The sequence below is a fragment of the Prenolepis imparis genome, unplaced genomic scaffold, assembly GCF_030444845.1.
Source record: "Prenolepis imparis isolate NDT839.2.m4 unplaced genomic scaffold, iyPreImpa1.0 SCAF_18, whole genome shotgun sequence".
In the NCBI taxonomy this organism is placed as follows: Eukaryota; Metazoa; Arthropoda; class Insecta; order Hymenoptera; family Formicidae; genus Prenolepis; species Prenolepis imparis.
In genome coordinates this window covers 627,401-652,114 of record NW_028141176.1, presented here as the reverse complement: position 1 = coordinate 652,114, position 24,714 = coordinate 627,401, and positions in this window count along the sequence as shown.

Below are 24,714 nucleotides of genomic sequence, written 5' to 3'. Positions count from 1 at the left end.
ATTATTATATTCACGTTTTCTGCATTCTTCTATCTCGTGCCCGTTGTTTTTGCAATAGCGGCACCATTTATTGCGACGGTCGTTGTAACGAGTAGGCGCATTAGTGTTTGTGTTAGTATTATTGTAATTTTGGCGTCTATCGCCATATGTTGGGCGTTCGTCGGAGAATCTCACCGGATCGTTACGCGTATTGTTCGGATAGCGTTCCCGAAAATAATTTTCGTTACGCGGAGGCGTATTAGCGTATCCTCGACGCGTATGTTCGTTTCGCGGTGGTTCGGGTTCGCGGCGGTCACGTGTTTTATATCGATCGCGGTCTATTTCTTCCCGTTTTGCGAGTTCTTTCGCTCTCGCGAACGCCTCAGACGGGACGGAGTATAATCGTCTATCCATCTGCAATCTGTACTGCAGAGGGAGTCCTTCGCAGAAGGATCGTGCCGTGAGTTCGTCGATTCTTAGGGCTGTCTCATTATCTATGCGTCCCATTGCGCGGCGTTCGGCGTCTAAAATCGCGGATCGTAGATCTTTGACGCGGCTGATGTAATCTAACATGTGCTCTTGGGGTTTTAAGTATACGATACTAAGTTCTCCCCTGTATTGATCGATCGTTTTCGCGGGCCCGAATGCGTTATTTAATAGGTCGATCAGTTGTGTGATGCTTTCGCAGGGCTCCCCCTCGACGGCGCTATAGGCACGCCCGCTAAGCTTATTAAGTAAGAGTTTGGTAAGGTTGCGTTCGGATGTCGGGGGAATTATTTCTTTCGCGCGTTGGCATGCCCGTGTAAATTGCCTTAACGGTATATTATAACCGTCGAAAGTAGGCACGGTTTCGGTCGCTTCGCGAAAGGAGACCTTGGGGGACTGGGGTCGTCCGGAAGGTAACTCGGAATGCCCGGCGGAGTCGTCGAGCGATAGTAGAGGTTGGCCCGAGAGTCTGATAGACGGACTGGGCTCTCGCCGCAGCCGATTCACCTCATTGCGTAATATTTCGATTTCCGCGAGGAGATCATTTTTGAGGGAATTCATATCCTCAGGGATGGTGCCCTGGGGTTGGCTCTTTCCCGGATTCCTTTCCATATTTTCGCGGAGCGTTTCGATTTCGCGTTCTCGTTTATCTGCTCTTTTCCGTTGCTCTTCGAGGAGTGCGGCCTCCTCTCTTAGGCTGATTTCTTTGGTTTTCGCGAGAGCTTCCCTAGTTCTAATACGATTTTGAGCTTCGATAATTTCGACTTCCTTTTGCTTTAATTTTGCTTGTATATCCGCGAGCTGTGCTTCAGTTAATTCCTTTCCCGCGAATTCCTTTTCAACCGATTCTTCCTTATCTCCCTGTCTTCCGCGCGTCCCGACCATAGCTCGGAAATTTCAGTATCCCACCGCTGTCACCAGTTTTGTTACGTCCGGGGGTGCAGTTGCGGCGTAAATTTTACGAAATTTAAATCGCGACCTACGAACTCGAACTGCGGGGCGGACTACGTCGTATTTCGGAATTACTCCGGGGATACCCACGACGACAGGTATTTCCTTTATGGTCACGGTTGCGTTTTGGGAGAAAGGGAGCGTTTCGTATAGGTTCGATTACTGACGAATCAGTCCATGTATCCGCGGAATCGTTCGAGTGAATCGTTGACGGAGTGGAAAATAGTGATTACTGTATTACCATCCGAGTCGATACGGTAGGGTTCTTCACCACGGCGGTACAGAAGGTAAGCTCGTTGGCAATGATAACAAGGGTGGTCGATGTCACGTGTTTTCGACAGTCGGTAAAAATTGCAGACTGAGCAAACGACTCCGGTCGGTACGTCGCCGATAACGAGGAGATGCTTAGCGCAAGTTAACCACTCAGATTGCACGCCAATAGGTAAACGCATATGGCAATCCGTACAGAGAGCGGCACTTGTTTCCTTATTAATAAAACCGATTATCCGTTGGCAATACGGGAGGTTATTTAGGGTTTCTTCAATAGTTTCTTCCTCGGAATCATCCTCGGGGAGGAGCAAAGTGGTGGGGATGTCCAAGTGTGACGGTATTATTGGACACATAGGAGTTGATTGTTTAAACTAATGTTAGTTAAAATAAATAATTGCCATGAGGTCGATTTGAATGTTCTAACACGTTCACGAAGTTTCTAGATATTCTGGAAAGATTTAGAATTTTCCAAAGGGTTGACTGTAGGATACCTACTGCAGTTTTATGAGGGCCATAAACTGACCCTTGATAAAAAAAAAAGGTTTCGCACGATTTCTCTTTTTGGGAGATGAGAAAATTTAAGACGCGCAGAGAATATTCTGGAAACCACGTGGTAAGCTAATATTTCTAAAATTGCAAGAGAATTTATTAGTTATTATTGTTAAGTGATTCAAAAATGCGTAGACGTAGTTTCCGAAATAGATTCTTGTATTTCGCGGGTTCCCGGGCAGAAGGGAGGCTCGTGTTGTAAAGAAATATCTTGAGCACCTACCTTATTTAATTTCCAAGGAATGGACAATGACTGGATGGCGATGATCCGGGGTGCTCGCGTTGTAGAGGGTGTACAGGATGCCAGACCTTTCTGCAGATACCTTGTACGGCGTGGATCGTTGTCCGGGATGTCGTTCAATGGCACCTTGGAATTCTTGATTTCGATCGCGTGCAATTGAGTAGGCCACTCCCGTAATTTAACGTCCGCGTGATTATTATTATTATTATTAATGCTAAAAGGCACGGAGTCGCCGAACAATCTATCGTATTCCGGGTCGTTGTGATAGTCGATTCCAATGAAATTAGAGAGACCACGTGTTGATTCAGTGCGATGTAGTCGTGCTGTTATACGCCGTAGTTGATTCTTTCTTCCTGCACGGCGTGTTTTAGGCATTATAAAATTTAAACATTCTGAACGTCGTTTCGCTTCTGCAATAACTAACGTGCGGCGGTCCTCACTGTTCGTTGTTGCTTTCGGCGAGAGATTATGAGCGGTTCGTCCTCTCTGAATAATCACTACGAGGTTCAGGAAATATTTCTATGTAATAGAATAGTAATTTGTTAGGAATGGATTATTTGACGCGTGTTTTAGGCATTGTAAAATTTAAACGTTCTGAACGTCGTTTCGCTTCTGCAATAATTAACGTGCGGCGGTCCTCACTGTTTGTTGTTGCTTTCGGCGAGAGATTATGAGCGGTTCGTCCTCTCTGAATAATCACTACGAGGTTCAGAAAATATTTCTATGTTATAGAATAATAATTTGTTAGGAATGGATTATTCGGCATGTGCAGGCGAGAGAATTCGAGATGCGTTTTAGAAATAATATAGGCTTGGAGATACACGAGGTTGGAACTAATTTAGAATGAATTTAGAATATATATATATATAACACTTTTATTCTAGTATAACACTACGAGTAATACAAAGTATCTAAGTTAAATTTTAGAGTTAGAATCTTAAACTTAGAATTAGAGTCTTAGAATTAGAATTAGAATCTTAGAGTTAGAATTTGAATTTTAGAATTCGGAGAGAGTCTTAAAGGTGACTGCTCTGCTTGACGGCGCGATTAGAACTGAGCTCCTCTGGGCTCGCTCTGAGGTCCTTCGGTTTTCGGCAGCTCGGTTGCGGCGGCCGAGAGTGGGGGAACTCTCTAGGGTAGGGAGTTGCCGTGGTAGGGAAGTTCCCAGGTGCTGCGGAGCGCCGCGCTCAGGCACTAGGCGGAGTTAGATGTCATGGCCGGCATTGGCGCGCATTTCGAACGGTGTTATAAGAATTTAGAATTATTTTGCATAGGAGTGAAAAATTTAAGTAGCCGGACGTGACACTTGTTGAAGATGGATGTGAGGTTTCAATTCGGTGCAGCCGAGAGAAACGCCTTCGAGCAATTAAAGATAATATTGAGCGAGAGGCCAGTATTGAACTTATTTCGAGTAGGCGCGGAGACCGAATTGCATACCGACGCGTCCATGTACAGGTTTGGAGCAATACTTCTCCAAAAAGATAGCGAGACTCAAACACTGCATCCAGTGTACTGTGCGAGTGGTAAAATCACTCCGGCGGAAGAGAAATATCCGAGTTACGAGTTAGAGGTTCTAGCAATTGTTAGAGTGCTTAAGCGATTTTGCACATACTTGCTAAGAATAAAATTTTAAATTGTAACCGATTGTCGAGCGTTCACACAAACAATGTCGAAAAAAGATCTTTGCGTGCAAGTAGCTAGGTGGGCGTTGTCGTTAGAGGAGTTACGTAATAGAGCATAGACCAGGCAAGAGCATGACACACGTCGATGCTCTCAGTCGGAATCCGTTACCGACATGTTTAGTAGTTAGCGAATGCTAGAGAGGACTGCTTGCGCAATTGAAGAGAGCCCAGAGCGCGGATGACGACTTGCGAGGGATATTCGAGGCGATCGAGCAGGGCCGATCCGAGGGCTATTTGATTCGAGGCGGAGTGCTCTACAAGGAGGATGACGGCGACATAAGGTTGGTCGTTCCCAAGGCCATGGAGCTGCAGATGATCAGGAGAGTGCACGAGCAGGGACACTTTGGAATCGCAAAAACTGAGGCACTTGTGAGGAAGGACTATTGGATACCGAATTTACGTTCTAAGGTCGAAAATGTTCTGCGAAATTATTCTAGCGGAGCGAAAGCACGGAAAAGCAGAATGTTTTTTGAATCCGATTAACAAGGGAGATGCGCCGTTAGATACCTTCCATATCGATTACTTGGGTCCTTTGCAATCAACCAAGAGAAGTTATGCGCACATTTTTGTTGTCGTGGATGCGTTTTCGAAATTTGTGTGGCTGTATGCGAGCAGATCAACGAGCGCAGCAGATGCTATCGAGCGACTATGGAGACTATCATCTACATTTGGTAATCTGAGAAGAATCGTATCGGATAGAGGTGCCGCCTTTACATCAAGAGAGTTTGAAGAGTACTGCCAGTCAGAAAACGTAGAACATCAGCTGACAACCACAGGAGTGCCGCGAGCGAATGGTCAGGTTGAGCGTGTAAATCGCACGCTTATACCTTTATTAGCAAAGCTGTCGTCTCCAAAACCAAACAAGTGGTACAAATACTTAAGCGCTGTGCAGATGTGCCTGAATGCGACAGTACAGAGGAGCATCGAAATGACGCCTTCCCGGGTATTGCTGGGCGTTCACCCACGCATCAGGGACAACCCTGATGTCAGAGAGCTACTTGAGGACGAAATCGTTGTGTCTTTCAATGACGATCGAATGGAGTTGCGAGCAGAGGCAAAAAAAAAATATTGAGAAGATTCAGCAAGAGAATAAGAAGACTTACGACAGAGGAAAAGGAAAAAACCTTTGAGCTATCGCGAAGGAGATCTCGTTGCAATTAGACGTACGCAGCAGGGTCCTCACCTCAAATTGGCGCACAAATATCTCGGACCGCATGAAATAATAAGAGTTTTGCGCAACCACCGCTATCTGTTGCGCAAGGTCGGCGAAAGTGAAGGTCCCATCCAGACATCATCGGCCGCTGATTATATGAAGCCCTGGATACAGGATTGTTGTGTATGTAGGAGGGGGTATGAGCGGGAGTGCAATGATCAACGGAATGCGTGTTAATTTGCAATATCTGATTATAATTACTCCTCTAACTACAAGCTACTGTCTACTTGTCAGTCTCTTTCTGAACACTGCTCGCCTGTCCGTCTCTCGCCACGAGTCTCCCACTCCGACTCTCTCTCTCACTGTCTCTCTCACTCTCTCTCACTCTCTCTCACTTTGATCACTCGTGCGCCACATACGAGTCTCATGTTCGATACACTACAAATCCCCTCTTTTTAGTTTTGCTGCAGGGTACTCTGATTGTGTCTATTTTGTATTCTTTTTGAACGCCTAGGTTCAATGTTAACATTGCGCGTTTTCTTTTTACGTTTCACGACGTTTTCTTTATCATTAACGTTACGACCGCTGTCGTTTACAATATTTGAGTTGTCTTTCGCTGCATCTCCTATTTCCCCTCTTTTTGGAGATATCATACCTGTGCGAACTATCTGATTTACGTGTCGTTTTGTGACGTAACCGTCTTTCATTCTTACATTATAGGTCACTGGAGATAGCTTTTCTAAGATTATTGCTTCCGTTCTTTTGCCTGTGTCTCTTCGGAAGTCTTGAACATAAACAGTGTCGTTTTCCCTAAACTCGTATATTCTGTTATTCATTTTAGTGCGATTGCTATTATATTGATTTTTCTCTACTGTTCCTCTAACGTCCGGTTTCAGTAAGTCGAAACGTGTTCTTAGTTCTCTTTTAAACATTAGGTAAGATGGTGTTCTGCCTGTCGTACAATGTTCTGTGTTTCTGTAGTCTCCTAAAAATCTATTTATCGCGAAGTCTATTTCATTACCGTCTTTTATCATTTTGCTTACTTTCGTTTTGAAGGTTCTTACAAAATTTTCTGCTGCGCCATTTGTTGCTGGATGATATGGTGGAGAGAATGTATGAGTTATCCCGTTCTTTTTTAAGTACCCTTTGAACTCGGCACTAATAAGTTGTGGACCATTGTCACTAACTAATTGTTTTGGTAAACCGAATCTATTAAATAGTACATCCAGAACGGATATTAGTTTTTTGGACGCTGTCTTTTTTCATATTAATAATTTCGGGCCATTTCGAATGTGCATCGATAACCACTAAATACATATCACCGTAAAATGGGCCTAAAAAATCTATGTGGAGTCTTGTCCATGGTGTACTTGGCCATTACCATGGGGTTATTGTTGTTTTCGCTGGTTCTGGCCGTGCCTCTAAACAAATTTTACATGATGTCGCTACGGCCTCTATATCTTTATCTATATTTGGCCACCATATGTAATTTCGTGCCATTTGTTTCATTTTTACAATCCCCATGTGCAACGAGTATAACTCTTTTAACAATTCTTTCTGTAATGCTAGTGGAATCACTACTGTATGTCCCCATGTTAAACATCCCTTTTCAATATTTAATTCATTTCTTTTTATATAAAAATTTTTCTCAGTTGAGGACAAATCGTCCGATTTCGGCCAATTATTTTGTAGAAACGTGATGATTCTTTTTAATACTGTATCTTTACTTGTGTGACTTGATACTACCGAGTAATCAATTGTTTGTAGTCCTTCATTAATATAACTAATACCGGTGTATTCCTTTTCGAATACTGGCGTTTTGTCCTTAATTGGTAGTCTTGAAAGCGCATCGCAATTTCCATTTGCTTTTGATTTTACTATTTCTATTGTGTATGTGTAGCCTGACAAAAAAAATATGCCCATCGTTGGAGCCTGCTGTGTAACATAGTTGACATGTTTTTATTTCCGAAAATGAACTTCAGTGGCTCGTGATCAGTCTTTAAGATTATGTTATTGTAAATATATTGATAAAATTTCTTTAGGCCAAATATTATTGCACCTGCTTCTTTGTCAATAATGGCCCTGTGAAGTTCACTTTTGGGAATAACTTTTGACGCGAATGCGATCGGTCGTTCTGTGCCATCTTTGTATCGATGTGACAGTACTGCTGATAAGCCGTATTGACTAGCATCGCACGCTAATACTAACTGCTCTTCTGGATCGTAAATTGCTAATACCCTATCTGAAGCCAATTCTGTTTTCAACCACTCGAACTCTTTTTGACATTCCTGTGTCCAGTTCCATCTTTCTTTGTTACAAAGATCATATAATGGTTTAACGTGCTTGACTCTGTTAGGTAAAAATTTTTCGTAAAATGTAACTAAACCTAGGAATGCTTTTAGCTCTTTTTGGTTTTTCGGAGTCGGTGCCTGCATTATTGCTTCTATTTTTGAGGGGTTTGTCCTGAGTCCTTTTTCGTCTATTACGTAACCCAGTACTTCAATTTTATCTTTGAAAAAATCGGACTTTGCCGGATTCACTCTTAGGCCTGTCTTTTCTAATCTGGAAAAGATTTCTTTTAGTCTCTAAGAATATAAAGGCTCTCTATATATCAAATATAAATTAGAAAATAGAAAGGCTATTCGAGCCATACGCGGATGTCGGTGCGTCGATTCCAACGAAAATTAATTTTTCGTTGAAATTAACCAATTGTGCACGGGGCACGAATTTTTGCTTGTGTCACGTCCGGCTACTTAAATTTTTTCACTCTTATGCAAAATAAATCTAAGTTCTTATAACACCGTTCGAAATGCGCGCCAATGCCGGCCATGACATCTAACTCCGCCTAGTGCCTGAGCGCGGCGCTCCGCAGCACCTGGGAACTTCCCTACCACGGCAACTCCCTACCCTAGAGAGTTCCCCCACTCTCGGCCGCCGCAACCGAGCTGCCGAAAACCGAAGGACCTCAGAGCGAGCCCAGAGGAGCTCAGTTCTAATCGCGCCGTCAAGCAGAGCAGTCACTTTTAAGACTCTCTCCGAATTCTAAAATTCAAATTCTAACTCTAAGATTCTAATTCTAATTCTAAGACTCTAATTCTAACTTTAACTCTAAGATTCTAACTCTAAAATTTAACTTAGATATTTTGTATTACTCGTAGTGTTATACTAGAATAAAAGTGTTATATATATATATATATTCTAAATTCATTCTAAATTAGTTCCAACCTCGTGTATCTCCAAGCCTATATTATTTCTAAAACGCATCTCGAATTCTCTCGCCTGCACATGCCGAATAATCCATTCCTAACAAATTATTATTCTATAACATAGAAATATTTTCTGAACCTCGTAGTGATTATTCAGAGAGGACGAACCGCTCATAATCTCTCGCCGAAAGCAACAACAAACAGTGAGGACCGCCGCACGTTAATTATTGCAGAAGCGAAACGACGTTCAGAACGTTTAAATTTTACAATGCCTAAAACACGCGTCAAGTAATTCATTCCTAACAAATTACTATTCTATAACATAGAAATATTTCCTGAACCTCGTAGTGATTATTCAGAGAGGACGAACCGCTCATAATCTCTCGCCGAAAGCAACAACGAACAGTGAGGACCGCCGCACGTTAGTTATTGCAGAAGCGAAACGACGTTCAGAATGTTTAAATTTTATAATGCCTAAAACACGCCGTGCAGGAAGAAAGAATCAACTACGGCGTATAACAGCACGACTACATCGCACTGAATCAACACGTGGTCTCTCTAATTTCATTGGAATCGACTATCATAACGACGCGGAATACGATAGATTGTTCGGCGACTCCGTGCCTTTTAGCATTAATAATAATAATAATAATCACGCGGACGTTAAATTACGGGAGTGGCCTACGCAATTGCACGCGATCGAAATCAAGAATTCCAAGGTGCCATTGAACGACATCCCGGACAACGATCCACGCCGTACAAGGTATCTGCAGAAAGGTCTGGCATCCTGTACACCCTCTACAACGCGGGTACCCCGGATCATCGCCATCCAGTCGTTGTCCATTCCTTGGAAATTAAATAAGGTAGGTGCTCAAGATATTTCTTTACAACACGAGCCTCCCTTCTGCCCGGGAACCCGCGAAATACAAGAATCTATTTCGGAAACTACGTCTACGCATTTTTGAATCACTTAACAATAATAACTAATAAATTCTCTTGCAATTTTAGAAATATTAGCTTACCACGTGGTTTCCAGAATATTCTCTGCGCGTCTTAAATTTTCTCATCTCCCAAAAAGAGAAATCGTGCGAAACCTTTTTTTTTATCAAGGGTCAGTTTATGGCCCTCATAAAACTGCAGTAGGTATCCTACAGTCAACCCTTTGGAAAATTCTAAATCTTTCCAGAATATCTAGAAACTTCGTGAACGTGTTAGAACATTCAAATCGACCTCATGGCAATTATTTATTTTAACTAACATTAGTTTAAACAATCAACTCCTATGTGTCCAATAATACCGTCACACTTGGACATCCCCACCACTTTGCTTCTCCCCGAGGATGATTCCGAGGAAGAAACTATTGAAGAAACCCTAAATAACCTCCCGTATTGCCAACGGATAATCGGTTTTATTAATAAGGAAACAAGTGCCGCTCTCTGTACGGATTGCCATATGCGTTTACCTATTGGCGTGCAATCTGAGTGGTTAACTTGCGCTAAGCATCTCCTCGTTATCGGCGACGTACCGACCGGAGTCGTTTGCTCAGTCTGCAATTTTTACCGACTGTCGAAAACACGTGACATCGACCACCCTTGTTATCATTGCCAACGAGCTTACCTTCTGTACCGCCGTGGTGAAGAACCCTACCGTATCGACTCGGATGGTAATACAGTAATCACTATTTTCCACTCCGTCAACGATTCACTCGAACGATTCCGCGGATACATGGACTGATTCGTCAGTAATCGAACCTATACGAAACGCTCCCTTTCTCCCAAAACGCAACCGTGACCATAAAGGAAATACCTGTCGTCGTGGGTATCCCCGGAGTAATTCCGAAATACGACGTAGTCCGCCCCGCAGTTCGAGTTCGTAGGTCGCGATTTAAATTTCGTAAAATTTACGCCGCAACTGCACCCCCGGACGTAACAAAACTGGTGACAGCGGTGGGATACTGAAATTTCCGAGCTATGGTCGGGACGCGCGGAAGACAGGGAGATAAGGAAGAATCGGTTGAAAAGGAATTCGCGGGAAAGGAATTAACTGAAGCACAGCTCGCGGATATACAAGCAAAATTAAAGCAAAAGGAAGTCGAAATTATCGAAGCTCAAAATCGTATTAGAACTAGGGAAGCTCTCGCGAAAACCAAAGAAATCAGCCTAAGAGAGGAGGCCGCACTCCTCGAAGAGCAACGGAAAAGAGCAGATAAACGAGAACGCGAAATCGAAACGCTCCGCGAAAATATGGAAAGGAATCCGGGAAAGAGCCAACCCCAGGGCACCATCCCTGAGGATATGAATTCCCTCAAAAACGATCTCCTCGCGGAAATCGAAATATTACGCAATGAGGTGAATCGGCTGCGGCGAGAGCCCAGTCCGTCTATCAGACTCTCGGGCCAACCTCTACTATCGCTCGACGACTCCGCCGGGCATTCCGAGTTACCATCCGGACGACCCCAGTCCCCCAAGGTCTCCTTTCGCGAAGCGACCGAAACCGTGCCTACTTTCGACGGTTATAATATACCGTTAAGGCAATTTACACGGGCATGCCAACGCGCGAAAGAAATAATTCCCCCGACATCCGAACGCAACCTCACCAAACTCTTACTTAATAAGCTTAGCGGGCGTGCCTATAGCGCCGTCGAGGGGGAGCCCTGCGAAAGCATCACACAACTGATCGACCTATTAAATAACGCATTCGGGCCCGCGAAAACGATCGATCAATACAGGGGAGAACTTAGTATCGTATACTTAAAACCCCAAGAGCACATGTTAGATTACATCAGCCGCGTCAAAGATCTACGATCCGCGATTTTAGACGCCGAACGCCGCGCAATGGGACGCATAGATAATGAGACAGCCCTAAGAATCGACGAGCTCACGGCACGATCTTTCTGCGAAGGACTCCCTCTGCAGTACAGATTGCAGATGGACAGACGATTATACTCTGTCCCGTCTGAGGCGTTCGCGAGAGCGAAAGAACTCGCAAAACGGGAAGAAATAGACCGCGATCGATATAAAACACGTGACCGCCGCGAACCCGAACCACCGCGAAACGAACATACGCGTCGAGGATACGCTAATACGCCTCCGCGTAACGAAAATTATTTTCGGGAACGCTATCCGAACAATACGCGTAACGATCCGGTGAGATTCTCCGACGAACGCCCAACATATGGCGATAGACGCCAAAATTACAATAATACTAACACAAACACTAACGCGCCTATTCGTTACAACGACCGTCGCAATAAATGGTGCCGCTATTGCAAAAACAACGGGCACGAGATAGAAGAATGCAGAAAACGTGAATATAATAATAACGTGCAAAAAAATGAGTCGGGAAACGCACCGAGCCCCGCGGGAAGGTCGGGTACACCTCACCAAGGGGCCTCTTCTCAAACGAACCGCCCGATAAGAGCGATAAGCACGGAACACGATTCGGAAACACGCGAATCGCAATGTTAACTCCGAACGATTTTTCACATGCGCCCGCGGTCACCATAGCCGCAGGTGGATTATCGACCGAGACATGCTTTATGATAGACACAGGTGCAGCTCCTAATCTTGTTAAACAAGGACAGATACTCCCCAGCAACGACATTGATAAAAGTTCGACGATCTTCCTTAGCGGAATCACGAACGATAAAATCAAAACGCTCGGGACTATTAGCATAAAATACCTCGGTCACCAAATCAAACTCCACGTCGTCACCGACGATTTTCCAATCTCGCAAGACGGAATCTTAGGTTCCGAATTCTTACAAGACGCGTCTAAAATAGACTACGTCAAACGCTGCATCATTTGGCAAGGGGCCTCAATCCCTTTCAACGCCGAACAAACATTCACGATCCCGGCAAGATCGCGAACTACACTACCGCTCCGTGTTAGCGTTACCAACGTTAGCGTAGGGTATATATCACGGATCCACGTAAACGATGACATCTACTTAGGAGACGCCATCGTCACCAATCGCAACGGCATAGCCTACATAAAAGCCGTCAATACAAGCGATAAGGATCTCAAGTTCAACTTACCTAGAATAAGTCTTCAAGAGATAGAAAAACTCTCCACATCCCATCCTCGAGACCATGAGGGCTCACCGCCCCCTTCTAAGAGTCGTAAAAGCACTCTCTCCAAATCTCATCCCTCGACCAAGAGTCATAAAACCTCCGAAGCCGCTCTCCCAACCTTAGGGCATGAGGAGACCTTCGCTAAGAAAACACAGTACGTCGCAACACTAAGTAAACAAAACACATCCCGTCCCGACGAGATTAAGACACTACTGCGACTCGATCATCTAAACACGGAAGAAACGAAACACGTACATAACCTAATACACACTTACAATGATCTGTTTCGCCTTCCTACCGACAAACTACACTCTACTAACGTCACCACACACACCATCCCAACGACCGACGAACTTCCGGTACACACAAAACAATACAGATACCCGCCGATGCACAAGGAGGAGATTAACAAACAAGTGCAAGAACTCATTGAGAACGATGTAATCCAACCATCTATGTCACCATATAACTCCCCCTTGTGGATCGTGCCCAAAAAACCGGACTCACAAGGTAACAAGCGTTGGCGAATGGTAATAGATTACCGAGCACTGAACGAAAAAACAGTCGGGGACGCTTACCCCTTACCAAACATAGTAGAGATCCTCGATCAGCTGGGGAGCGCGAAATACTTTAGTGTGTTTGACTTGGCATCGGGTTTTCACCAGATAAAGATGAACGAATCCCACACACATAAAACCGCGTTTTCCACTCCGTATGGGCATTATGAATTTAAACGAATGCCATTCGGGCTCAAAAATGCCCCCGCGACCTTCCAAAGGCTCATGGACCAGGTACTGTCGGGACTTCAAGGTGCCGAACTCTTCGTGTATCTCGACGATATAGTATTGTATTCCAGTTCGTTGCGAGAACACGAAATCAAATTCCACAAACTAGCGGAACGACTCAGAAGGGCAGGACTGCGCCTCCAGCCCGACAAATGCGAATTCCTCCGCAAAGAAGTCACATACCTGGGCCATGTAATAAGTGAAGCCGGAGTGAAACCCGATCCCAAGAAAATAACAGCGGTCGAAGATTTCCCTAGACCCAAACACGCGAAAAACATAAAACAATTCTTAGGACTCGCGGGCTACTATCGAAGGTTTATACCTAACTTCTCCAAGATAGCACAACCTCTCACGAATCTGCTAAAGAAAGAGGAATCATTCGTCTGGAAAGAGGAACAAGAGTCGGCTTTCACGCAGCTCCGCAATGCGCTTTGTAACGAACCGATTTTGCAATACCCAGACTTCACTAAACCGTTCATTGTAACTACCGACGCATCCGGATATGCGGTTGGAGGAATACTTAGCCAGGGCACTATAGGGAAGGATCTTCCTATAGCCTACACATCGAGACTATTGAATAAAGCAGAAATAAACTACTCTACCATTGAGAAAGAACTGTTAGCAATAGTATATAGTGTAAATTATTTCAGACCATACCTATATGGCCGACAATTCCAGTTAGTAACCGATCATAAGCCTTTAGTATGGCTACACTCAGTAAAGGACCCATCATCGCGTTTAGTCCGATGGCGTCTAAAATTACTAGAGTACGAATATAAAGTAGAATACAAAGCAGGTAAAATAAATGCTAACGCCGACGCGTTATCTAGAAACCCTGTTATCGAACAAATTCTCCCGCTTGTAAACACATCCGACTCCGACGAATCACTATTTTCGACTAATCAACATAAGAAAACACAAGCCCCAACAAATGTCGATTCTCCCATACCAACAAATGTAAATTCATCAACAAGAAATAACGTTGATAGTACCGCAGAAAATGAATCCGACAAAGAAATCGAGACTGACGATAGCTCCAGTTCAGACGAAGAGAATCAAATCTTCGATAACCCTAGAACCCCCTTTGAATTACGAGAACCGAACGCGAGATTCAAAATAATAACTATTCCAGATAACTTTATAACCAGAAAAGACAATCTTGTTATATTTGCTACGCAACAAGGCGTACCGCTGGGACGAGGAGCTCAAATGTTGCATGATAATAACATACTACCCGTAATTAAAGACGCCACGTTGGGCAGAACAAAAGTTAATTGCAACGGTAACAGACACTTAATATCACTTATCGCTAAAGAAAGAGTCTCAGCCGCCACTGAAATAGAAATTATCAAAGAAACGCTACGCTCACTAAAGGACGTAGTTACAGAATTGGACCTACAGTCAATCTCGATATGTCAAGACAATGTAGATAGCATTACCTGGAATATCATATATTCATTGCTGCAGCGTACATTAAGCGACACTAATCTTAAGATATTCGTATGCGCAAACAAGATCGAAATTCCACTCCCTGCAGATAGAGAAAGAATTATAAAAGATAACCACAGCTCAGCGATAGGAGGCCATAAAGGAGTAACCAAAACGTATAACCGACTAAAAGAACGATACTCCTGGCCAAAGATGAAGGAAGACGTCTGTGAATATATTCGTAAATGTAAAGATTGTCAACTGAAAAAATTAGTAAGAGTAAAAACTAAACAACCAATGGTGCTTACAGATACGCCAGGCACAGCATTTGATAAAATCTCAATGGATATAATGGGACCTCTTCCTACAACTTCTTTAGGAAATACATACATTCTTACCATACAGGACCTTTTAACTAAATATTCACTAGCCATTCCATTGAAGCACGCATCCGCAACCGACGTAGCCGATGCACTCACTAACGAATTCATATGTATATACGGCGCTCCTATAGCTTGGTTAACTGACCAAGGGTCACATTTCCTTAATTCTCTGTTGCGCAATATAGCACGTAAGTTTAGAATTAAGCAATATAAAACTACAGCTTATAGACCGCAATCGAATGGTTCGATTGAAAGATCCCACCATGTACTATGGGAATACCTTAAACAATATGTTAATAAAAACCGCGAATGGGATCAATTTTTGAAGTTAGCTACGTTCTCATATAACACTAGTGTACACGAAGGCACGCGATACACTCCGCACGAACTTATATTCGGCAAAATAGCGCGTGTCCCCTCCAACGATCCGCCACTAGAGAATGAAGAAAACGAAACATACTCGCATTATCTTCGAGAATTGTTCTCTAGAATCCGCGACGTACAAGATAACGCGCGCGAAAATTTAATAGAAGCTAAGATTAGATCTAAGAAATATTACGATAGGAAACTAAATGTAAAGGAATTTAAGGTAGGAGATAACGTATACCTATTAAAAGAACCCAAAAAGGGGAAACTATCCGACCAATATACAGGCCCCTATAAAATTATACAAATCCTAAAAAACCATAATGTTAAGTTAGCTATAAGTAATAATAGGTTTAGAATTGTACATATGGATAAGCTAAAACCCTCGCCACATCAAGCCCCTACCCCGGAATACCCCCACTCCGAAGATGACTATATCTCGGACACCCCGACGGAGGACGGGCCAGTAACCAGCCAACCACGACAGAATGAAGACCTACGCAAGCATACTAACTGCAATCGCACTGTTAGCCCTAACCTCTAATGGGCTAATAGGGTACGACTGCGGAGGCCGCGGTTTAAATATCACTACGCTCTCACTATTGGACATAGAAGAATGCAAAGTCGACGACATCGAGCCAAAGAAGGAAGAGGTCTACGTACAATTGCTACAGTTGAGCGAATTCGAGCACACATCAGGAATCCAGTGCAAAATTGAAGTCGACCGAACTGTCTATTACTGTGGGATGCACTCACACATATCTGCCGTACATAACGGCAGACGCGAGTACATTCACGAAACATCGGCCGATACTTGTAGAAAACTGCACGAAACGGGAACCATCTCCTTAGGATTAAACGGACATCTCTCCGACATTAAACCAAACGCTACCAATCTGCGCGCAGTAACATTCGCAGGTTCCGTAAAAACCGACGGAGGATGTAGCGGGACTCAATACAGCGATCCGTACGGCACCTGGGATAACGCAATCGTCCAAGCCTCAATACGGATCACTACCCGGAAGCTGGAGTTACCCGTTAAACACAACACTAACGAGGTAATACTCCCCTCAGGTGTTCGCTGCCCCGTGACAACAGGAGAATGCAACGACGCAGACGGAGCCTCCACATACTGGTCGGTGTTACCTGCCGACAATTGCCATTTCGGCCGATACGATGTCCTATACGAAGGATTGGCACATCGCTTATCACCGAAATCATCGCATAAGGACTCCCCAACGGTCTACACGGTAACGACACAAGATACCACGTTCGCGCTGGCACGCACAACCGAGACAAACATCTGTGGATATAAACTCCTGCGAACTGAGCACCCCAAGCTCTGCGTCCTCGAAACGCAGCCAGGACGCGTGTTCAAAGGTCGTTCAAAAATCAAAATCGACAATCTTGATATTTTCTCGTACGTAAACTCCAAGTTTATTTACGTAGAAAAACACCTCAGAACACAGCTATCACAACTATACAGAGACATAATGGAACAGAAATGCGCCCTAGAGAGACAAATCCTGCTCAACGCTCTCTCCCTTGCAAGCATTGCACCAGACGAGATGGCGCACAGAATTATGAAATCACCAGGGTACACCGCCATTACAGCTGGCGAGGTTATCCACCTCATCAAATGCGTACCTGTGGAATGCCGAGTACGACCCGTCGACAATTGCTACAACGAGCTTCCCGTCACCCACCAGAATAAATCCCTTTTCCTACTACCCAGATCAAAAATACTCACAAAATCTGGAACACTCAAGGACTGCAACGAACTCCTACCAGCGATGTACCAAGTGCACAACATATGGTACCGACTGACACCGAAACCAGTGGAGTCAATCGCACCTCCAACAATCCAGCCGTTGACCAAGCCGTCATGGAGATACGTAAGCCCTGACTCGCTCGCCTCCAGCGGCATTTACACCAGCGAAGACCTGGATCGTCTGCGCGACCACATCATGTTCCCGATGGAAAAACCCTCAATGCTCAACACGATCGCCAGGGGAGCAATGGGACACGAAGTCCCCACAGGAAGTCTATCCATGCTAAACCTGCTAGACGAGAAAACACTCGACAAGCTAGCAGAAAACACGGGAGCACGCTTATGGAAAGGTTTCATAAGCTTCGGATCCGCCAGCGCCGGAGTGCTGGGCATCTTTGTCGTCGCACGACTTGCCAAATTAATAATAGACACACTGATCCATGGCTACGCGCTTCACTCCGTTTACGGATGGAGCCTACACCTCCTGGGAGCCGTATGGACATCAGTCACGAACATATTATTACACATGGGAAGACCGGCCGACGGAGGACAAAATAACAAAAGGAAGCAACCACCACTGGGACCACTACCCGTACAGGAAGAATCAACACCCCTAGCCCCCCCCTCACAAGAAGAAGACTCCCCACCAATACAAAAAGTGAAAAGTGAAGCGCATGTAAATTATAAAGAATTGCGCAACCTCCTCAACGAAGAGGTATAGACTTCACCACTAAGAAATAAGAAAGTGTTAACCTTAACATTAAGCATAAATAAAATTATACCCACTATGATATAGAACTGAAAAAGTTAGACATGGTCCAACTTTTTCTTCTAAGGGGGGAGGTGTCACGTCCGGCTACTTAAATTTTTTCACTCTTATGCAAAATAAATCTAAGTTCTTATAACACCGTTCGAAATGCGCGCCAATGCCGGCCACGACATCTAACTCCGCCTAGTGCCTGAGCGCGGCGCTCCGCAGCACCTGGGAACTTCCCTACCACGGCAACTCCCTACCCTAGAGAGTTCCCCCACTCTCGGCCGCCGCAACCGAGCTGCCGAAAACCGAAGGACCTCAGAGCGAGCCCAGAGGAGCTCAGTTCTAATCGCGCCGTCAAGCAGAGCAGTCACTTTTAAGACTCTCTCCGAATTCTAAAATTCAAATTCTAACTCTAAGATTCTAATTCTAATTCTAAGACTCTAATTCTAACTTTAACTCTAAGATTCTAACTCTAAAATTTAACTTAGATATTTTGTATTACTCGTAGTGTTATACTAGAATAAAAGTGTTATATATATATATATATTCTAAATTCATTCTAAATTAGTTCCAACCTCGTGTATCTCCAAGCCTATATTATTTCTAAAACGCATCTCGAATTCTCTCGCCTGCACATGCCGAATAATCCATTCCTAACAAATTATTATTCTATAACATAGAAATATTTTCTGAACCTCGTAGTGATTATTCAGAGAGGACGAACCGCTCATAATCTCTCGCCGAAAGCAACAACAAACAGTGAGGACCGCCGCACGTTAATTATTGCAGAAGCGAAACGACGTTCAGAACGTTTAAATTTTACAATGCCTAAAACACGCGTCAAGTAATTCATTCCTAACAAATTACTATTCTATAACATAGAAATATTTCCTGAACCTCGTAGTGATTATTCAGAGAGGACGAACCGCTCATAATCTCTCGCCGAAAGCAACAACGAACAGTGAGGACCGCCGCACGTTAGTTATTGCAGAAGCGAAACGACGTTCAGAATGTTTAAATTTTATAATGCCTAAAACACGCCGTGCAGGAAGAAAGAATCAACTACGGCGTATAACAGCACGACTACATCGCACTGAATCAACACGTGGTCTCTCTAATTTCATTGGAATCGACTATCATAACGACGCGGAATACGATAGATTGTTCGGCGACTCCGTGCCTTTTAGCATTAATAATAATAATAATAATCACGCGGACGTTAAATTACGGGAGTGGCCTACGCAATTGCACGCGATCGAAATCAAGAATTCCAAGGTGCCATTGAACGACATCCCGGACAACGATCCACGCCGTACAAGGTATCTGCAGAAAGGTCTGGCATCCTGTACACCCTCTACAACGCGGGTACCCCGGATCATCGCCATCCAGTCGTTGTCCATTCCTTGGAAATTAAATAAGGTAGGTGCTCAAGATATTTCTTTACAACACGAGCCTCCCTTCTGCCCGGGAACCCGCGAAATACAAGAATCTATTTCGGAAACTACGTCTACGCATTTTTGAATCACTTAACAATAATAACTAATAAATTCTCTTGCAATTTTAGAAATATTAGCTTACCACGTGGTTTCCAGAATATTCTCTGCGCGTCTTAAATTTTCTCATCTCCCAAAAAGAGAAATCGTGCGAAACCTTTTTTTTTATCAAGGGTCAGTTTATGGCCCTCATAAAACTGCAGTAGGTATCCTACAGTCAACCCTTTGGAAAATTCTAAATCTTTCCAGAATATCTAGAAACTTCGTGAACGTGTTAGAACATTCAAATCGACCTCATGGCAATTATTTATTTTAACTAACATTAGTTTAAACAATCAACTCCTATGTGTCCAATAATACCGTCACACTTGGACATCCCCACCACTTTGCTTCTCCCCGAGGATGATTCCGAGGAAGAAACTATTGAAGAAACCCTAAATAACCTCCCGTATTGCCAACGGATAATCGGTTTTATTAATAAGGAAACAAGTGCCGCTCTCTGTACGGATTGCCATATGCGTTTACCTATTGGCGTGCAATCTGAGTGGTTAACTTGCGCTAAGCATCTCCTCGTTATCGGCGACGTACCGACCGGAGTCGTTTGCTCAGTCTGCAATTTTTACCGACTGTCGAAAACACGTGACATCGACCACCCTTGTTATCATTGCCAACGAGCTTACCTTCTGTACCGCCGTGGTGAAGAACCCTACCGTATCGACTCGGATGGTAATACAGTAATCACTATTTTCCACTCCGTCAACGATTCACTCGAACGATTCCGCGGATACATGGACTGATTCGTCAGTAATCGAACCTATACGAAACGCTCCCTTTCTCCCAAAACGCAACCGTGACCATAAAGGAAATACCTGTCGTCGTGGGTATCCCCGGAGTAATTCCGAAATACGACGTAGTCCGCCCCGCAGTTCGAGTTCGTAGGTCGCGATTTAAATTTCGTAAAATTTACGCCGCAACTGCACCCCCGGACGTAACACTTGGTACACCACCAAGACTTTTATTTGGTAATAAATCCATACTAGATTTTTAATTCCCATATTACCCTCTAACCCCCCTACAGAATTATAGGCGAGAAAAATATAGATCCGAAAGTCGCTGAATCGGGAATCGAACCCGAGACCTTTCGCTTGCCGGGCGACTGCTCTCACCATTTCTTTTAGTGTTTCTATATGTTCTTCGTCTGTTCGTCCTGTACAGTAGACGTTATCTATGTAAATTTCTGTGTTTATTACACCTTTGAGTATTTCCTCTAAAATATCCTGTACTTCCGCGGGGCTTGAAGCTATACCTTCACCTAGTTTTGTATATCTGAACAGTCCGTCTTGTGTGATTATTGTCAGCGCCTCCTTAGATTCGTCATCTAACTCGAATTGCATGAAAGCATGTTTTAAATCTATCTGACAATGAGACCATTTATTTCCTACTCTGAGAGTGACGAAAATTTTCTCTCTTAATGGTATCGGGTGCCTCTTAATAATTAATTGAAGGTTAACCGTCAGTTTAAAATTTCCACAGATCCTAAATTCTCCGTTTTTCTTTAAAACTGGAATTATGGGTGTCGCCCACCTACTTATTGATACTGGCTCTAGGTTGCCTACATTAATTAATCTCTGTATTTCTGCTGAAATTTTTTTCTGCAAAGCAAAAGCAGCGTGATAAGGTTTTAATTGAATGGGTTTTACATCGTCTTTGAAGTGCAATTTAATTTTCCTACTGTTGTAGCATCCCTGAGTGTCAGAAAATAAGACAGGGAATTTCTCTAGCATTTGCCTCCTTATTTCATTGCTTGCTATATTCAATACGCATATATTATTATTTACATTCGGATTCAACTGTAATGGCCATAAACCAAATTCTTTTAGCCATTGTCTTCCTATCAGTAGTGAGCCTGGTCCCTTCATGACGTATAAATCTAGAGATCTGGTTTTATCAGCAAATTTTACTGACAAATTTTTTAGCATTCCTAAAGGATTTAACGATAAGTTTCCATAGCTTGTTAGATCTAAATCGCTTTTGGACAAAGGTGCATTAGGAAAGTATTTTTCTTTATCGATATCGGACATTGCTGTAACATATGAACCTGTATCTATTTCCATTTTTACTTTATTATTGTTGATAACTACGTTTGCCTGTATTGGTTCGGCTATAATTTTCATGCATTTGTATTTTGATTCGTACTCAAAAATTGGGTGAAAATCTGTGAATTTACTTTCATCGTCGGAATTACTACCGGAATTGTTATTATCCTTACACGATTTCAAGTGATGAAGTTTGTTTTGATCTTTATCCTTGGAAGTGCTTGAAAAAATTGTTTACCGTGTTTCCCGATGCAAGCTTTTTCCAAATGCCCTTTCTTTTGACAATGGTTACACGATTTATCACGATGTTTACAGTCGTTGGTCATGTGATTATTTCGCATACCGCAACAATAACAAATACTATTCTTGTTCTCTCTTAACTACAATTTCGATTTGTTTAGATTGCGCTGCCCCTGTTGAGCGTGCTGTGGTTTATTTTTTTCTGCTGCTGCTGGTGTTGCCCCTGTTGCCGTATCCACTTTACCTCCGATGAGTTTGATGAACCCGTGGACCTTGTAGTAGCTGCGTTTTTGACTGCCGCCTCTCTCGTTGTGGCTAGCTTGAGCGCTTTCTCGAACGTCAGGTCGTCCGTGCTGAACAATGTCACCCTGGTATTTTGATCTGCGATTCTGCAGATAAATTGGTCTCGCAGTGCGCTGTTGAGATCTGCAAAATTACAATTTAATGCTAGCTCCTTGAGTCTGGCAACGTAGTCCTTGACTGCCTCTGTCGGTGCTTGCTTGGCTTGCTGGAATTTTCATCTTTCCATGGCCTCGTTTTTCTTGGGGTTGAGGTGCTCCTCCATTGTCTTGACAAGTTCTTTAAACTTTTTGTCTCTCGGTTTGGCTGGGGAACAGAGCTCTCGAAAGAGTCTATATGTTTCAGTGCCGCATTTAGTTAATAGTGTGGCTGCCTTCTTAGCTTCGTCTGTGATGTCATTTGCTATGAACGATAATTCCATGCGTTCGACATATTCTTCCCAACAATCTTTGTTTTGATGGAATTCGAAACTTTTATCGTTCATATCGACGTTTGTGATAATATTAATGTTGCAGTCGATTGTGCTGGAATCTTCGGTATTTTCTTGCACGTTCAGATCTTGTTTTGAAGTGCCTGGGCGGTCTGTTTCTTCTTCGTCAGTTAAATTTTTGTCTTTTTCTTGTAACTGGGCGTGACAAAGCTTTATTAGGACCTTACGTAATTCGTCAAGCGTGATTAAATCTAACATTCCTTCTGTTGGGAAAGTGGTCAAGTATTTCACTGCTTCGAGTTTTGTTAACTTATTAACTAGCACATTTGTAAGATCTGCCATGCGTTTGAATTTGTATTATTTATTTCACTGCACTTAGGGCAACGATTTTGCTCACTTGTGGTGGGAGGTCCAACTGCTTTCGTTGAAAATAACTCACATTCTTGAGCCGTTGTGCTGTTCACGTGATGATCACGTGCCCCGCTCCTGTGCGTTGTTTGTATGTTGAGCTGTTTCGACTCGTCGTCGTCGCAACGATTTTCACTGTTATGGTGCGTGATAGATTACTTATTGGCTTGTTGCCAATTAACGATTTGTGTAATTGGGTCTAGGTTCCTTTGTAACTAGTCTATCGATTTCGCTTCTTCGCGATCACGTGTTGAATCAGCCTGTACGTCCTTTTGAAGGTTGCGTTGTATTTTTAATTTCTTTTATCCTCGTCGCCAGTTGTTGTGTATGTAGGAGGGGGTATGAGCGGGAGTGCAATGATCAACGGAATGCGTGTTAATTTGCAATATCTGATTATAATTACTCCTCTAACTACAAGCTACTGTCTACTTGTCAGTCTCTTTCTGAACACTGCTCGCCTGTCCGTCTCTCGCCTCGAGTCTCCTACTTCGACTCTCTCTCTCACTGTCTCTGTCACTCTCTATCACTCTCTCTCACTCTGATCACTCGTGCGCTACATACGAGTCTCGTGTTCGATACACTACAGGATAACGACTATACTGTATCGGAGGACGACGAAGACGACGAGCGGTCGGGGCTTGATTTCAGAATGGCCCAGTGTAGAATGTTAGAATTTCGCGAGTCCTTATCGCGCGTGCGGCATCGATCAGCCAATATCGGCTTAACACGCGATTCGCGTGCGTGAGCGAGTTGCGCGAGATCCTCAAGCTCCTAGCCAGTAACGTACACAGTAATTAAATTTCCGAGGCACGAAAAAATTCAGCTTAATTTGCTCTTTCATAATATCCATATTTCAGAATTTGTTCCATTTTACTTTTTTTTATAAATAAATGATAAAGTTAAGAACAGTGTTAACGTCAATACAAACGAAAATCATTAGAATTTTTAAGTTTTCGAAGCACAAAAAATTTGCTCCTTTCTTGTTTGAACTTGCTCCACTTTTAAAAATTAATTATCTATAGTATTTATTAAACGTTAATAATTACTTTGTGTACTTTACGGGATGTCGAGAAATTGTGCGCATGCGCAAGAGTACGTAGCGCATGCGTGGCAGAAATCGTGCGCCATTTTTAAAATTATTTATTTTGTTTTAATTCATTTAAGAAATATTAAGTCTGAAAAAAAAATTATTAAAATTAAATAAATATTATCATTCTTTTCCACATCTAAATTCCACTAAAAGAAAATAAAAGACAAAAATGTATGCTTTAAAGGGCACACCATAAAATTAAAATTATAAATTTATTTTTAAGGGAATCTATTTTATTTTTATTTCATGCAGTTATTTTAAATAAATATGTAATATTTTACTATTAATATAAAATAAAACACTTAAGGCCATTTCGACCAAAATATGATTAGACGTCTGACGTCCAATAGGAAAATTTGTTTTATATAAAACAATTATCTCTTATTAAATATTGGACGTCGATTAAATTAATCGAAGTTTGGTCGAAATGGCCTAAAGGATATTTTACAATATACAGGGTGTATCTGAAATGATGCACTAAACTTTAGGAGCGTATTCTAGAGGTCAAAATAAGACTTTTTTCTATAAACATGGGTCCGCAAATGAACCCCCGTCCGAGCTAGAGACCCCTAAAGTT